This window comes from Mercenaria mercenaria, chromosome 13 (assembly GCF_021730395.1).
Source record: "Mercenaria mercenaria strain notata chromosome 13, MADL_Memer_1, whole genome shotgun sequence".
Lineage (NCBI taxonomy): Eukaryota > Metazoa > Mollusca > Bivalvia > Venerida > Veneridae > Mercenaria > Mercenaria mercenaria.
The window spans coordinates 19,477,926-19,494,046 of record NC_069373.1 but is presented as its reverse complement, the minus strand read 5'-3'; positions in this window follow the sequence as shown (position 1 = coordinate 19,494,046).

Here is a 16,121-nt window from a genome sequence, read left to right as displayed (position 1 = left end):
TGCTCAACACTAGTGCCATTCGCCAGTTTAAGGTAGAAATATTTAACATATGATCAAGTAACATGGATACTACATGCATACAGGCTATAAAAAGATTTTATTTTATAAAATTCCACAACTTTAACAAAAATATTAAAAAACTTCTATTTACAGTTTATAGCTAGTGCTCTTGAAAGCTTTCAGAAGAACGGGTTTTGGTACATTTTGATCTATCGCATATATAATAGTTTTCTTTACTTCACCTGTCTATGCAGCTAGAAATCTCGCATTGAGAGTAAAATTTACCTCATTTTCTAGGATTTCTTACATAACTCTATTTAACGAGAATTCATGTTCTGGAATCTTTCACAGGTTTATTGCAAACATTTTATGATTGTACAAAATTAAAAATTAATTATCAGCAGTTTATTCTTCAATATTTTTTACAAATAAGATTCTTTAAGTAGTAGATTTGAAATGGTTCAAAATATCAGTACGGCTGCAGATAAGTATAAAGTTTATATAATAATCTGAACTATGATTACGAATGGTTGCAGAAAATTGTTTAATTAAATACTGCATGTTCACCTACACAACGTGTTAACCTGAAGGGGCTTATGAAAACACAGTGACCTGTAAAATATATAATTATAGAACACTAGATAGAATATTATTACTTCTGTTGGTTCTGTTTTTTTCTGTGTAAATCTTTCCCTGAAAATCAATATTGGGCCAATGCAGAGATACTTCTGACTGAAATTTAAAGTTGGTTCAACGTTGGCCCAACAGCTATATTTACAATACTTATTTATCATTGTTGGGTCAACAATGACCCAACAACGATTATCCTTATTATCCTTATCCTTTGACGTTTTCCGTCGTTGGACCAGTGACTTCATGTTTACAGGGTTGTCTTTAACAACATAGAGTATATTCAATAAAAGTAGCATCAGTGGTTAACTGATCAAGATAGCAGACAGATTGCATAACCTAGGTCATTAGGTCCAAGGTCAAATTGCCTTAAGTGATCGCTGTAGTTATAGTTTATCCTGAATTTGATGTGGATGTCTAAAAGATAACTAGGAAAATTAACATAATTTGACTGTCTTCATCTGTATGCATGGTTAAATAAGGCTAACACAAGAAACTGCGGCCCTAGAATGCATACATTTATAACAAAATTACTGCTTTGAAGGAAATGACGTCACATTAGCAGAAAATGTTAATGTTCTCGCGTATTACATAAACCTTCAATGAAGATGAACAAAATAAAATTATTTCAAACTTGTTTCAATATAACAGTAGAGTGGAACATATGCAATAAAAAGGTTATAAAATCGGGCTGGTGTACCTTCAGGCGATATTGGCATACTAGACTGGTATTGGCTCTAGGGTTAAACCGTCAGGCCAATACTAGTATCACCTTAAGGCACACTAGCCCTGTATTGTAATTTCTAATTAATACTTTGGGTAAACCATTGTTATGTAACGTGCACCGAGGAATAGATATGATATTATAGAATTTTCCTTCAGACTTCTTTGTCTTATGATTATTTGATTATGGACAAATGATTTTTAAATGATTATGTTGTTGAAATAATTATGTTTAATTAATGTAAATGAAGCATGCGTCCCTCGCAAATGTATAAATAATTTTTCTCCAAGCTTTCTAGCTTTTGATTAGACCCTATATAGTATAAAGGATCAATGTAGGTTTCTGTCCTCTATGACTTATATCACAGGTTTCGGTCCCTATATAACACTAACAGACTATCTAAACTTCTACCTGTACCTTAACTATTTGTCTGCAAACCTCGTTTTCTGTCTACTATTATTGACACAACCTTCCTACGGCACAATGCACCAATAGAAAACACGGTTGAGCCAATGTATAGTAGGTATAACGTTATGAGAATGCAGCCGAAACGTCCTCTTCGAAATTCAACACAACAATGAATTAATATTCAGTGATACTCACTTTATAACGACTATCCGTAGCGCCCTCTGGTGGTTACAACGACTGTCTGTAGCGCCCTCTAGTGTTTTATTCTGATAGGCTAATATCTTACCATTTCAAGTAATGAGCGTCTGTTATTCTTACGTTATATAGCGTCTAGCTATTTGAACCTGTATCACCAGAAATACAATGTATATACAAATTCTAACCTGACTTAAGTTACATGTTGTCATTTCTGATATAAATAAAACCAATATTTATAGGAATGATTATATATTTTGGCCACAAAACGTGAAACTACCCACCTGAATTAGATTGTCGTAATTTAGTACAAATGGCGTTGCAGAATTAAAGGGAAACAACTATGCAACTACCTAAGCTAATTATTATACTACTCCTGGACTGAACTACCGTAGTATATTCGTTACATTACCCATGCCTCCGAAGGTCATGCGTCCCGCATGGATAAAACAAAACACCTTTCAAAAAAATAAAATATTTTTATTACGTTTCTCGTAATAAAATATGCAAGCTTATTGCTTGTCGAAAGCACACAAAGAAATGTAAACACTTATTAAGACTGTCTTATACAGTATCAATACACACAGTTCTCTTATATTCTAGATGCTAAGTCTGTTATCTTATCTAAAAGGCTCTTCTTGTACTCGAACTTTGCTATTTCTAGATCTAGTTTACGTTTTCCAATCTCGAGTTTCTCTTTTTCTAAGTCATATTTTACACTGCAGCCTTCTTCGACTTTGTTACTATGTTGTACGGTTACACTATCATCTTGACCCCCATCCTTTTCTTTCTTTACTGAACTATCTTCTGTACCCTGGTTTTCTGGAAGTTCATTTCTATCTTCTCTGTCAGACAGCTCTATGTTGTCATTATCTGACAAGTCTCCGGACATTTCGTTCTGATCTACACTTTGTGTATTTACTACAGCTTTTTCTTCTGTCACTCTCATTACTTTTACAGGAGCAATAACTGGATTTGGATTCGTCCTCTTTCTGTATATCCTACCAACTCTTATGTCATTTACAAGTCTAGAATCTTTATTCTCGCCGGCCTTATCATTCTTTGCAGTGTTTTGACTTTGTTCCTGTTTCTCGCATGTTTCAACGTCTATTTCAATATCTGGGTCTTGATCCCAGTCGGAATTACTACTGCTGTCATCGTCTTGTTTATCCTCTGGCACAATGTTTCTGGAAACATTACATCTCTTATCCCCACTCTCTTGTTCAAGACCACTTTTATTGTCTTGCATATTCTTTGGCACAGTGTCTGTGAGAATATCACAACTCTTACCTCCACTTTCTTGTTCAATATTGCTACCTCCAGGAAAAGCATCACTGGTTGACCCATGTACTCTTTTCTTGTGTTTGTTCAGATAGGTTTCTTTCTTGAAGAACAATTTACACAGCACACAGCAGAAGCTTTTCTTCTTGCACAACAATAGGTGTTCTACAAACTTATCTTCATCTATCATGTGCTTGCATAAGGGACAAAGGGTTTCAATTTTCTTTCTTTTTGTCTGTTTTGTGTTTGCCATTCTGAAAGTAGAAAATACATATTCGTTTAAATAAGATGGTTTCTTAATTTTTCTACCAAATCTTGTTCTTGTGTCTACTTCTTCAATATCTGGCCCTGAAACAAATTCAGTGTTCAAGTTTTCAGTATTTTCGTTTCGGGCATTCGTCCCTTGAACTTCGTTTTCAATGTCTGGACCTGAAACAAATTCAAAATTCACATTTTCAGCATTTTGACCATGCGTATTGGTCTCTTGAGCTTCTTTTTCGACCTCTGTCCCTTGCCCAGAAAGAATCTGATCTTTAATCTTTCGTATTCGGTTTACATGAATTACCTGTAATGAATTTTTGAAACCACAGTTTATTTTATACAAGACATCTGAAATTTTCTCTTTTACTAGAAAGGGACCTTTCCAATATGATGTAAATTTGGAAGAACATCCTACCTTTTTTACCGGAAAATACACTAGTACCTTGTCTCCAGGATTAAACCTATTGAAAGAGAGCTTAACATCATGAAACATTTTCTGTCTTCTGATTGAATTACCTGTATACTGTCGTACCAAATTATGAGCCATTTCTAGTTTTTCTTGAAGCTCCCAAACCCAGTGTGACCTAGGAATTGATTTCATAAAAGATGGCATTTCGAAAGCCAAATCTAGTGGTGTAGAAGTTTCTCTACCCAGCATAAGAAAGTTTGGAGACATACCTGTTGTTTCATTGTCTGTTGCTCGATAAGCCATCATCACATAAGGTAAATACTCATCCCAATCTCTGTGGTTATCTTTTACAAACATACTAAGCATAGTAGTTAAGGTTTTATTAAAAACTTCTACCATTCCATCTGACTGTGGGTGATAAGGTGTTGTTCTTGTCTTTTGAACTTGCAATAGTTCACACATTTCTTGAAAAAGCATACTTTCAAATTGCCTACCTTGATCAGAATGAATAATATTCGGTACTCCAAACCTAGCTACAATTTCTTCTACCATAATCTTAGCTACTGTTTTAGCCTCCATATTAGGCATTGCAAAAGCTTCTGTCCACTTTGTAAAATAGTCTGCTACTACTAAAATATACTTATTACAATTTTCTGTCTGAGGTAATTCACCTAAAATATCTACTGCTATTCTTTCCATCGGATAACCTGTTCTTACTACTTTCATTGGGGCTTTATTATTTGGTATCGGACCTTTGCGTTTTAAACACTGTTCACAGCTTGAAACATAATTTCTTACATCGTTTTGCAGACCTGGCCAATAGTAGCGCTGTCTAATTTTACTTAATGTTTTTCTTATGCCAAGATGCCCCGAAGCCTTTATATTATGTGAGAATCTCAATACTTCAAGTCTATAGTTAATTGGTACTATAGCTTGCAACCTGATGATATCAGTACCCAATACTTCCCACTTCCTTACTAATAACCCTTCATGTATACTTAATCTTGTCCATTGTGCCCATAATGATTTTAAATAGAAACTCTCAGAGCTTATATCTTTGTAATCTGGTTTGACATTTTCTGTTAGCCATTTTACTACAGTCTGTATATCTTTATCTTCCGTCTGTGCCTTTTGTAAGGTCATATCAGTATCTTCATCATCTTTATCCTTCGTGGTACGGAGTGCCAATACTTGGTGTTCTTTTCTTTCATTTATTGGATGTCCTGTTATTCCACACTGTTTGCATGGTATCCTACTCAAAGCATCGGCATTTCTATGCATTTTTCGGGTCTGTGTTCTATTTTCATGTCATATGTGGCAAGAATTTCAAGCCATCTAGCAACTTGTCCTTCAGGATTTTTAAACTGCATAAGCCAACGAAGGGATCCATGATCTGTTCTTAACGTAAAAGGTTTACCATAAAGATAATGTCTGAAATATTTAACAAAATGGACAAGAGCTAACAACTCTTTCCTTGTCACACAGTATTTACGCTCAGACTTTGTAAGTGACCGACTTGCGTATGCAATTACTCGTTCATTTCCATCTATTTTCTGTGATAAGACTGCTCCTATCGCTATATTACTGCCGTCTGTGTCCAATATGAATGGCTGAGTAAAATCTGGATGTGCAAGTATAGGAGTTTCTGTCAATTTTTGTTTAAGGCAATTGAAGGCTTCTGTGCATTCCTCACTCCAGTTAAATTTCTGAGACTTCTCTGTTAACTTATGAAGTGGTTTTGCGATATCAGCGTAACCTGGAATAAACTTTCTGTAATAGCTACAGAGCCCTAGAAATGAACGAAGGTCATGTACATTTCTTGGTATAGGCCATGACTGTATACAACTAATCTTTTTCGGATCAGTCTTAATTCCTTCAGCAGAGACTATGTGCCCTAAACATTCTACTTCTTTTGAAAATAAGGAGCACTTTCTGGCTTTCAATTTAAGGTCTGCTTCCTCTAACCTTTTGAATACAGATTCTAAATTATCAAGCATATTCTGAAAGGTTTTGCCAACTACAATTATGTCATCGAGATAAATCAAGCATATATCCCATTGTAATCCAGCCAATATTGTTTCCATGAGCCTCTGAAACGTCGCAGGGGCATTACATAGCCCAAAAGGCATTACATGAAACTCAAATAAACCTTGTCTTGTCATGAATGCTGTTTTCCTTTTATCCTCTGGATCAAGTTCAACCTGCCAATAGCCTGAACTCAAATCAAGGCAAGAAAACCATTTTGCTCCAGACAACTGATCTAACGATTCGTCAATCCTTGGAATCGGGTATGCATCCTTCATTGTGACGTCATTTAGTTTTCTGTAATCGATACAAAATCGACGTGTCCCATCCTTCTTTTGCACTAATACAACTCCACTAGCCCATGGACTTGAAGATCTTTGTATAATTCCTTTTTCTAACATGTCAGTTATATGAGTTTTTACTTCTGTATTCATGTGCTCAGGAAGTCTTCGTAGCGACTGCTTGATTGGACGGGCATCTCCTGTTGGAATTTTATGGCGCACTATACCTGTGCGTCCTAGATCTGAATCTGTTTCGGAGAATATATGGGAATATTTAGTAAGTAACTTTAAAATTTCTTTGCTTTGCTTTTTATCAAGGCCATTTGAGGCTCTTTCATAGAGATCATGCATGTGGGCTGGCAACTTTATACAACCTTTAGCTTTAGAAGGTTTTATAGTATTTATATTCACAACTGGACTCATCGAAGCTACGTGAGTACCTGCATACATTACACGAGGTTCCTCAGACAAGTTCATAACTCTAATAGGTATTTTATTTTCTGCTTTGACAAGTGATCTAGCTATCAGACCATTGTTCTCCAAAAATGGGCGTTTCAAAGGTTCTATTAAATATAAATCTTTATCAGGTTTTAATGTTCCATGAACTTTCCCCTCAATAAGTATTTCTGAATTGCCAGGAATTTCGGTTCGTTCTACAACAACAACTCTATAACAACCAATTGGTCCTGAACAATTCAACTGATATCGCTCACCATTCAATATCAAAACCTCTCCTTTTATATCGATGCTAGCATTTTGTGATTTCAGAAAATCAAGCCCTAAAATTGCTTCTCCTTCTATCTCAGAAACAATAACATCAATCGAATATGTATGGCCTTTAATATCAATGTTAACTTTCGTGCGTCCCCTAATATCGAGAGAAGTGCCTGCAGCCGTAATAATATCAGATTTGTATGACTCTAAATTTGTTGGAGCACCTATCCTATCCATAAATTTACTTGAAACAATACTCAAGGTAGCCCCTGTATCTATCAAGCATGTAGCATCAAAACCATTGATTTTAACTTCAATAAACAAACCAGATCCATTATTACTAGTATTATTTGCATAATGTTTACCTTGACTAGTTCGAGAAGGGGTCTGGGTCTGTCTTTTTGGGCACTGATATTTAAAGTGACCTATTTCTCCACACTCATGACATTTGTAACCTACACCAGTTTTATTTGATGTCTTATCATTATGAATATTTGAATTAGGATAACCTGAATTTGTATATGTTTTACTTGCATTATTTTTTTTGTTGTGACCTAAAATTTTGACCTGTATGCGGGAGGTTAGATCCTTTGTTTTGTTGCAATATTTTTTTTAATTCATACATTGATTTCTGTAATTGTTCAACATCATGTTTTAACTTGGCATGTGAACTGTCTGTTTGACCGACAGCACGCATGAAGTTTTGTCCATCAACTATTTTCCTTTCAGCCCTGTTAAAAGCTTCCAACTCTACCGCATGTCTAACGGCATCATTGAGACTTACTGGTCGAGCTGTTTTATTCTAAGTCTCATATCTGAATTGTTTAGGGAATCGATAAACTGTTCTTTGGCTAATGTCTCCTTAACATCGTTTGGAGCTGATGGATAAGCTAAGTTTGTTAACCTTCTATATCCTGACCCATCTCTGATAAAGATTCTGTAGCCCTTTGTCTTCTGTCTCTGAGCTGTGTCCTGTATAATTCAGTTTGATTAGGCGGTGCGAAACGCTCTTCCAAAGCTATAATAAGGTCCTTGTAGCTACGTCTACATCCGCCGAGGTTTCCAAACACGCCCTGGGCTTGTCCACGTAACGAAACAGCCAAATAAAGCCCTTTCTGTTCCTCTGTCCATTTATTAATCTCACAGCATGCTTCGAAATGAGCTTTATAATCGAGCCATGAACCTGTTCCATCAAAAGTTGCAGGTTTCATGTAAAACTTTGGTTCAATAACCCTGTTTGAACTTTGTTGTTTTTCAACGGTTGGCTCTTGACTGGGTTTCTGTAACTGGTCTTTTGAATTTTGTAAGTCACCGTCCTCCTTATGCTGGATGCCTAAATTTAAGCCTTGAGACTTTGTTCTTTTTGTTACGAATTTATCCCAAGAATTATTTTGGTCATCATTATTTTCTGTATCTGCATGGGTAACCAAAGGTTCAGTACTTCGTCCCATACTTTTTATGCCAAGTAATGGTGTCTGTGTCCCTTGAGTTACAGATGGCCTTTCAGTCTTGACAGAATTTATATCCGTTACCGTGGCCCTGTTTTGGTCATTAGATACCACAGGCTTCCTTTCATAGAGCACTGTGTTAGTTATGTTCGGGGTACTATGCTCCTGACTAAATGTCTCGTAACCATCAAGTTTGTCAAAAAATTCTGTTGAATTCAGAGGGGTCTTGGAGATATGTAACTTATTTTCTAGTATCTGTTTTCCTAGAGTTTGTATCTCTAACTGTACCCGCAAACTTTCATTTTCCATTTCAAGTAGCCTAAGCTTACTCATTATAGTCTCGTGTCCCTCGTCACTTTGATTATCCATGTTTAAAACTCAAAATATTCAAATGTCTATTGCAGGGATGCGTCCTTAATTATATGTCTATGTGACTATGGTTTGTGTGCCTTGATCTAAACTAAGTACCTATCTATTCCTATCTAGATATCATCCCACCGCTGCCACCAATTTTCTGTAACGTGCACCGAGGAATAGATATGATATTATAGAATTTTCCTTCAGACTTCTTTGTCTTATGATTATTTGATTATGGACAAATGATTTTTAAATGATTATGTTGTTGAAATAATTATGTTTAATTAATGTAAATGAAGCATGCGTCCCTCGCAAATGTATAAATAATTTTTCTCCAAGCTTTCTAGCTTTTGATTAGACCCTATATAGTATAAAGGATCAATGTAGGTTTCTGTCCTCTATGACTTATATCACAGGTTTCGGTCCCTATATAACACTAACAGACTATCTAAACTTCTACCTGTACCTTAACTATTTGTCTGCAAACCTCGTTTTCTGTCTACTATTATTGACACAACCTTCCTACGGCACAATGCACCAATAGAAAACACGGTTGAGCCAATGTATAGTAGGTATAACGTTATGAGAATGCAGCCGAAACGTCCTCTTCGAAATTCAACACAACAATGAATTAATATTCAGTGATACTCACTTTATAACGACTATCCGTAGCGCCCTCTGGTGGTTACAACGACTGTCTGTAGCGCCCTCTAGTGTTTTATTCTGATAGGCTAATATCTTACCATTTCAAGTAATGAGCGTCTGTTATTCTTACGTTATATAGCGTCTAGCTATTTGAACCTGTATCACCAGAAATACAATGTATATACAAATTCTAACCTGACTTAAGTTACATGTTGTCATTTCTGATATAAATAAAACCAATATTTATAGGAATGATTATATATTTTGGCCACAAAACGTGAAACTACCCACCTGAATTAGATTGTCGTAATTTAGTACAAATGGCGTTGCAGAATTAAAGGGAAACAACTATGCAACTACCTAAGCTAATTATTATACTACTCCTGGACTGAACTACCGTAGTATATTCGTTACAGTTATAAATTAACTTCAAGTGGTATATGTAAAGAAAATTTATTGTTCCCCTTTCATAAATTATATGGAATTTTATTTCAGGAGCAGCTGAAGAGTTATCAACAGAAGTATTCTAGTGTCCTTAGAACAACTGCACAAGGACCTAAAAGCTGTCGACACTCATATTCTTCTTGGCAATTTTCTATAAAAGCCAGCAAAATGACTATAACGGAAAAGGGCAAAGATGTATATGCCGATACTTTATTCAACATGTTCCACTCAAAAGAAATTCCGCCTTTGCCCAACAATAATGAGAGTATAGCTGAAAGTAATACTACACTTATGCAAGGGTGGGTAATTAAAGAACAAAAATGTAGAACCAGCTTCAATTTCAAACAAAAAGACTTCTTGAAAGAAGTTTAACACCGATAAAGTGACATTAACAAAGTCGACCCCTTTGTGACAGCGGAGGAAATGAGGAAGATTTACCAGACATAAATTCTAAAATCAGCTCCTACTCTCGTTTCCATCAACTCGAAAAGAAAACAGATGATGAAGATTATGAATAGGCTGTTATAAAAGATCGAAAAGAAGCTATCGTGTCAAAAATTTAAACAATATTTTTTCAAGTCTCAATTGACAGCAGTCACTTCAAACAAAATAAGATTACTTCAATGACCGACAATTTACAGTTAGCATAAGACTTAAGAAATAATTGATAGCAAAACCGTGTTTTAACACTAATTATTCACAATGGGCGTTTTACGTCGGGCTAAGAGCAATTATTTCATGTGACGTTTAACAGTCGGATTGTATAAATAGTGTTCAGACATGGTCTTGTTAAAATGATTACAATTCTAATATGTCTGTTATTGTAAAAGTTAGATCAAACATGATAGAACTGTTTATTTCGCGCATGTATGGCACCAAATGGTAGGTCGTCACGTTCTTTGCCAGGACCGGGAACGGTATACTTGCACACCGGGCTGGCGTTTCCGGCGTTTTTACCCATGCCGGCAAAACCCATCTGGCATCCCCCATGGCAAATGACTCTCGTGCTGTTAATGGCAACTGGCGATTCATGAATTGAATATATATTGTTTATGTAAAAAAACGAAAATATCAGATAACTTGATAGTTTCTCACCGTTCCTTATAGTATATTTCTTCTAAATAATTTAGTTTATGGTAAGAAAACACCGTTACGCTACAAACGATAAAGCTAAAGTTGACTTTTGTTATTGTGCATCACTGAAACGTCATGACGTCACTTCTGCTTACGGACGTTAATTTTCCGTGCTTTGTGTACATACTCTGCTATAAGAAAGAGTGCTACAAATAAAGTATTTCTGTTTGCTTTATTTACTAGTATTCTATTATTTGTAAAATACGGTGTGCAGGAAAAATAATCTGTCAGAATAAAAAGCTTATATGTATACGATATGCAAGAAATAACATCAGTGATGTGTTAACAAATCGGATAGAAATATCAAGCCTCGTTATCGCCAAGTGTGTAAGTGCCCTCTGGACGAATATTCTTTCCGATTCGTAAACACATGACATATATTATTAATACGTCTTGCGGAATAGTTCCATTAAGGCGCAAATGATAGTGAATTATACAGCAAATAACCAGCTCAGTGTGTGTGTGTGTGTGTGTGTGTAAATTAATGAAGACAGTTGTGCTGTTGGACGTTTCTTTTCAAAACACGTTTTCTAAGTAAAATATTTGATCAAATTTGAAGCGCTATTTCTTGATACATACATGGCGCTAAATATCACATTGAAGTGACGTCAACATATACATCAAAATATTACGAAGAGGTTATACACCTGCAGAATAATTTCACGAGGGCCCAGCCCAAGCGAATTGCGCTGCGTATAACCGTTTAGTTTTATTGAGATATATTGAAACATTGCTTAAGGTCAACAAGTATATAGGGAAGCACTACTTCATTGCACATGTACAGTGCAAAATATATTAAATCGTTGTGATGTCAATGCGTAACCTTTTTTCAACAGCATGAAAATACTCTCTTATTCAATAATAGCTAGAGTCTTGATATTTGGCATGTGATATCAAAGTTGAACTGTCTACCGTAATTATTCATAGTATTGCCCTGTGTGGCATGCATATAATATAGGCTAACATAGAAGAAACCTAACTCTGTACTTGTACCATTACGTTATACAAACGCACTTGAAGTCTTGTACACAGGCTCACCTGTGTGAGGTATATTATGTAAGCCAATAATACAGTTTAAAAAAAGGGAAAAAGTTGTCCTGTGAAAAGCAAATTATGATACAAAATGCGCAATTTTAGTTACATTTGTAGTGTATTGTATGAATTTATTTCTCATAATTAGAATTTGAAAAGAAAACGTTTTAATGAATTTTGAAATCTATATAAACATTTAAATCATGTATATAATAGTATATGTACAGATGAAAAAATTTAAGAAAATTTGTCTGTAAATTTGAATTATTCACTTCTTACTTTGCTTTGCATTTGAATAACAATTTCAGATTGTTCATTCATTTGTCTTGCCTATATTTTAAACTAGATGCCCACGGGCAACATGTCGAGCCCGCCGGGGTCGGGGAGTTGCACGCGACACTTTGACTCATTGAGGCAAACATTTATGCCAAATAAAAAAAGATTGTTTTATGCATGGCAAAGTTAAAACCTGGAGAAGCTCTAAAATGGCCTTTGACCCCCAATTGTGACCTTGACCTTTGAGATAGGAACCCGAGGTTTGCGCTCGATACTTCGTCTTGAAGAGGTGAACATTTACACCAAAGAAAAAAATATTGCTCCATACTTATCAAGTTACGGCCTGGACAAGCTCTAACATTTGACATAGGAACATGGGGTTTGCACATGGTACTCCGTCGCATTGAGTTCCTTAATGCATGTCAAAGTTACGGGTTGGACAAGATCTGACATGACCTTTGACCTCCAACTGTGACTTTGACCTTTGAAATAGGAACCTGGGGTTTGTGCGTGACACTCCGTCTCACTGAGGTTAACCTTCATGCCAAATATAAATAAGATTACTTCATGCATGTCAAAGTTATTGTTCGGACAAATAATTCCGGACGAACGGACGCACGCACTGAAGCACGCACGCATACACCGAACACCCATATGGACGATTATGTCTTCGCTTCCGCAAGCTGGCTCGACAAAAACAGGCATACTCTAATGGTTACTCTGCTATTCATAGAGTAATTATCGAAGTAGATATACGTTAAAGTTGAAAAAAATCTGTCAACTGTTAAATAAAATCTGTCTGAAATAGAATATCTCTTGTAATTGTCTTTAACTTACAAAGTTTATAATTGCACATGTAACTATGGCAACCATAATATAAGCAAATTGAAGTACACAACATAATGGTAGGTATCAGTATATTGAACGTATATTTCTACTGAAAGACCTTTAATCTAATGTTAATTGTGATACTGTGACTAAATTGTAATGCTTGCGGCCTAGGGATGTATTTTGTTTTTGTTACCATGGCAACCACAAACATTGAATTATTTAAACTAAGGATATTTGTAAAAATGCATTTAGTAATTATTTCATGTCCATAAGATAGGATAATCAACGAAACTTACTACAGTTGATATTGCATTTCTATTTCCATCAGAAATAATGGAGAGCAGCTGGTAAATTTCCATGGTAACAGTTATGCAGATTTATAGTATTATCAGATACAAAGATACTGTGATAAATACTTGTTGCTAAAATAGCGTCAAGTTTCAGCTTGTGTACTATTTACATGTTTTTAATGCTATATCCTCAATATTTAATTTAGTGAATTTTAAAAATATACATATTTTGTCTCCATGGTAACAACCTTTTAGAATTAAGAATTTTTATTTAATACTATGTGACAACGAGTATTTCCCTTTCATATACTAAAAATATTAATTCTCAATGTGGCTGCAGAAAATTACAGCAGCTGTTTAAAAAATACGCAAAATCCATGTTTTTCATATACAAGGACCCCCCATAATTCTAAGCGTATGTTTGACAATCAGAAATGTATCATATTTCCGACTGATTAATTTGTCTTTCTTTTAAAATGATATATTGTAACACTTTAATTCCATTTACGTTCTTTCCGTTTGTTCAATAATATAAATTTGGTTTAAAAAAATGGCATTTCAACCACAAAACTTGCTTGAATCCTAGCGTAGAATGTAGGTGTTGGTTTCCATGGCAACAGAAACACACATCCATAAAAAAGGAGTAGTTACATATAGTACGCATCAAATAATGCCAATATGCACATTTTCAGGAAATTCGAAGTTCATGCCTGCCAAACTCCCTATATAGCTTGTTAACTCATTACAGAGAATGACTGTTTAATATCTACACAAACTTGAAAAGCTTGTGATAAACGGTGAAGAAATAAAAAGGTTATACGCATTTGAAATAGTGACAATCTTATACACTTGCTATTTTCAGTGTTTTAACATTAAAAGAGAAATACATACTTATATCAAAGGGTGTGTTGCGCTTGAAATTCAAGCCAAACAAACTTGATGAACTGAATATTTATGACAGTTTGCATGTAGGTAAAGAGATTTTAATTTTGTATACATGAACTGGAAGATGCTTGTCGTAAAGGATGACCTTAGACATCGTTGACCTCTAAGTATATTGATGTGTCGCGGAATTTTCGAAGAGATAGCTAGTAGGATGGGGATTTCAGAAGGAACAGTTCACACTATTTTGACAAAGCATGTAGGACTTTAAGTAAGAAAGGTCTGTGAAAGATGGATCCCTCTTTTATTGACCCCTGAACAGAAAAAGGCTAGATTACAACGTTCCAGAAACCTGCATAAAAATTTAGAATTCGCAATGGTAGAAAACTATGTAACTTACTTGTAAGAGATGAAATTTAGGTGTATATATGTTTAAAGCCCAAAGAAGATCTAACAAAAACAATAGAGGAGAAAAATGTAAAACGCCCGGTAATAACAAAGCATCAGAAAAGCGCCAAAAATTGTGTGTGCAATTTTCTTTATTTATTATGGCCAATATCTGCAAAGCCGCTGTCAAACAGGAAAGTCTATAAGTAGCAGTTTCTACAAGAATGCAGTACTTAATTCCATCAAGATATTCTATACGATAAAACGCCCAACTACTGGTTTGAAAGGACTTCCTTCTTCATGACTATACTACAGTCCATAAAAGTAGTGTCGTAATCAACTGTCTGCACAAAGAAAAGGTAAAAATACTATAACACCCATCAAATTCTACATGTAGTTAAGTCCATGCGACATTTTGCTATACATAAATGCTTGAAACAGGTACCAAGGGCAGACTAGTCTGACACTTTCAGACAATGGATATCGCGACTACAAAAATGCATTCCTGTTTAGTGGGAATACTGTGAGGGGTTTGTTTAGGTGTTATTTAGGTACATCTTACTAGTTTCATTTTTTGGACTATTTACAAAACACTTTGGAGCACCTTCGTACGCTACGCTGCTGTGTGTGGTACTTTTATGGACAGTAGAGCAACTAAAACAACCAGTCTTTTCAGTGTTTAAAATGCTGTGCGCATGCTTTGCTAGAAGATTTTGCATGAAATATATAAAATGTAAACCAAAGGACTCGTATTGTTTTCTACTGCCCCTCTGTGAAACTGAACGGTGTTAAGTTATGTCACGAGTTATTCTGGGAGCTTGGTGAAATCTTGCTCCCGTAAGGCAGAAGACCTATTACTAGAAATATTCCCGGCGACTATGCTTCAGTTTATCCATGTCCTCAGGCAAGAATTCATTGCTACACCTCGTTTTTAAAATGTGCCCTTAAATGTCCTCATAGAATGCTCTTGAATATGCGTACAAAATGCTCTTAAATATGCTCACAAAATGCTCTTAAATATGCGCACAGATTGCCAAAGATACAAATCACGACACTGAACTCTTACTCTGTAATAGTATTAGAAAACTTGCATCCGACCTTTTGCTCCCTTTTCTATCGAAGTAAATCTGTAATCCATTCATCCATAATATGATTGTATATCTTGTATATACACTACGTGTCATGAATTGATAATCTACGAATATTTCTGTTAAATGTTTGTACATCTGATTTTGTATTATTTCATTTACATTGACATTTTTTTCTATGTAAAGAATGTTGCTCTTATTTTTAAGGGACTGAGTCTGTGATGGCCCTCTGCCAAATTCCTTTCAAATATTAGACCCTCTAACTACATGAAACAAAATGGCCTCCATGGAGGGAACGGAGCAGGTTTTACTTATGTAGCTATGATGTAAACTGTTAGAATTTCCCCTTCAGAATCTGCTGGACTGAACTTCAAATAGT